Source organism: Equus asinus, unplaced genomic scaffold, assembly GCF_041296235.1.
Source record: "Equus asinus isolate D_3611 breed Donkey unplaced genomic scaffold, EquAss-T2T_v2 contig_138, whole genome shotgun sequence".
Classification (NCBI taxonomy): Eukaryota; Metazoa; Chordata; class Mammalia; order Perissodactyla; family Equidae; genus Equus; species Equus asinus.
Window position 1 is genome coordinate 12,239 of NW_027224781.1, and position 2,624 is coordinate 14,862.

At 72.0% G+C, this 2,624-nt stretch overlaps 1 non-coding gene across 1 annotated transcript; it reads right to left on the bottom strand.

The window, feature by feature from the left end:
• Positions 1-775: 775 nt before the first annotated feature.
• LOC139043038 (5S ribosomal RNA) lies at positions 776-894 on the bottom strand. The gene has a single exon (XR_011500116.1). It is a non-coding gene; the product is annotated as a 5S ribosomal RNA (ribosomal RNA).
• Positions 895-2,624: the final 1,730 nt, after the last annotated feature.

The window sequence follows — 2,624 nt, forward strand, 5'->3', positions numbered from 1 at the left end:
CGAGACAATCTGACAGGGACAAACTTAGGTCGGGAAAGGAGTGTTGATTGTGAATGAGCCTCTCAAGGACAAGCAAGCGGGTACCAGGTTTTAGAAGATGACCTGCAGCGGCAGAGACGCCAGCAAAGGCAGAAGCCATCCCGTCTTGGGTGAGGTGCCCGAGACGCTCCTCTCTAACCCAGTCCGCCCTGTCCTTGGAGAAGCGGGCGGTGTCTGGAAAAGCCTGACCAGGTGCCTTTCCTCGGTGGGCGGGGCTGGTCGCTTTGGGACCCGTTTGGGCCTCCCGGCACCGCCGTGGAATCCGTTCCACCTGACAGGACGACTCTACCCGGCGGCTGGGGCGGCGGGGGCGGGGCGCCGAGGGAAGGGCTGGGGTGTCACCGGAGCGGGAGCCGAGCGGGTGGGAAGAGGCCGAGGCCAGAGGGAGCCGGCCGGCGGCGTGTGCGGCGTCGGGGTCCCGGTCCCGGTCCCGGTCCCGGTCCCGGTCCCGGTCCCGCCGGGCTGGCCCCGATTGGCCCTGGGTTCGGGTGGGGCCGCGAGCTGGAAGGGTTGGGCTGTGGCGGGGAGGGGTTGGGCCCTGCCCATGGGCGGCGCCGGCGGGCCCGCGGTGCGGAGGGGGGCGGGAGGGGAGGGGGAGGGTGGGGGGGGTCGGGCTGGCTGGAGGGGTGGGGGGCGTCCGCGGAGGACGGAGGCCGGAGGCCGCAGGACGGAGGAGGGGCGGCAGGAGCGCGGAGGGAGCCGCGCCCGGCCGGCGGCAAAAGGCGAGGGAGGCAAAAGCCTACAGCACCCGGTATTCCCAGGCGGTCTCCCATCCAAGTACTAACCAGGCCCGACCCTGCTTAGCTTCCGAGATCAGACGAGATCGGGCGCGTTCAGGGTGATATGGCCGTAGACGCTGGCGCCTGCCGCCGGCGCCCCTAAGAAGCCGCGCCGCGTCGCCCGGCCCGCGGCTCGCGCGCGCCCAGGCCTCTGTGACGCGCACCCGCCGCCGGCGCCCCCTGCGCCCGCGCCCGGCCTGCCGCCTTCCTCCCGCTGCTGCCTCCCGCCGCGGCCGCCTCGGGCGCGGCCAGCGGGCCAGCCAAACCCTGCGCTGCCCCGCCCTGCTGCCCTCCCAGGGCGCGGAGGCCTGGAGCAGCCCGGGGTGCGAGGAGGCGGGGCGGGGCGGGCGGCGGTGGGAAACGAGGGGTGGTGGGGGCGGCGGTGGGGGCGGGGATGGGGGCGGGGCGCCTGGCTGGGCGCTCTCCCCTCGCGGCCCGGGAACACTCCAGGCCGCCCTGGCCGCTCGGATCCGGCGATGGGTCGCAGGAGATGCGGCTGCTGGGAGGGGGGTGGCGCGGGGCACTTGGCCCGAGGCGTCGGGGCGTCGGGCCGCCGGGCCCGTGCTCCTCTGAGTCCCCTCCGGCCCGAGGGGCCTCCCAGCGGGAGCCCTGACCTCTGCGGCGCCGGCCGGGCCCCGACTTGCCCAAACCCAGGCGGAGCCACCGGCGCGACCAGAGGGCGTCAGCGGAAGCCCGCCGCGCTGCCCCTGAGGGAGCGGGGAGGCGGGGCGGCCACACTTCCCCCCCGCCAGCGCCGCCCAGGAGACCGGCACCCCGCCCCCAACCCGCCCCTCGCGGGGACCCTGGACAGCTCCTGCTGGCGCCAGCCCAGAGACCCAGAGACAGAGACAGAGACAGAGACACGGAGAAACAGAGAAACGGCGACACGGAGAGGATCCAAGACACGGACCTAGACAGACACCCACCCTGACCCAGAGAGGCTCTGCCCAAGAGCTCGCTTGCCCCCCAGGAGGGCGGTGGTGCTGGAGCTGGGCCCGGGCCAGGAGGCAGGGGCCCCGGGGCTGGCGATCACCCCTGGGGCCCTAGGCCGCGCAGACAGGCTCTCAGGAGTCCCGGGCTCCCGGCATCGCTGCCCCGCCATCGCCCAGGAACCACAGGCAGGCACCGGAGCTCGCTGGCGCGCTCTGTCTGCGCTTGCGTGTGCGTGTGCTTGTGCGGGTTGTGCGAGTGGGTGTGTAGGCGTGTGTGTGTGTGTGTGTGTGTGTGTGTGTGCGCGCGCGCGCGCCTGTGTGTCTGTGTGCCTGTGTGTGTGTGTGCGTCCGGGTTTGTGTGTTCCTTTCTCTCCGCTTCTTCGCTCTGGCTCTTTTCCTCTTTCTGCCGGGCACCCCCGACCTTACTGAGTTGATAGAAGGAGCAGGCAGAAAAGTCAGGGCCCAGAGAACTTGGCACGAGAAAGCAGCTCCATCTACCAGACATGTAGAAGCCCCTCCCCGACGACCGACCGCAGCGTCCCCGTTCTGCTCAAGTGCCGCTGGGGACGTTGCCCGGGATCTCCCGCCCGCTAGGTCACCGACGAAGGCGCCTCCGTCTTCCCAAGAGCGCGCTCGCGCCCAGGACGGAGGGAGGAGCAGCACGGTGTGATGACGGGGAGGAAGAGTCGCGTCCGAAGGCCCGTCGGTGCCTGCCGACGTCCCGGCTCTCCCTGTCTCGAGACCTCTGGGCTTCAGGGTTCTGTGCCGCAAGGCTTTCCCGCCGCACCCCCCGGGACCCAGGGCGCGCTGTGTGCGCTGCCCGTCTCCAGCGTTTGGGCCCTGTGGGCCTTCTTGCGTCCCACTGGAAAGGGGA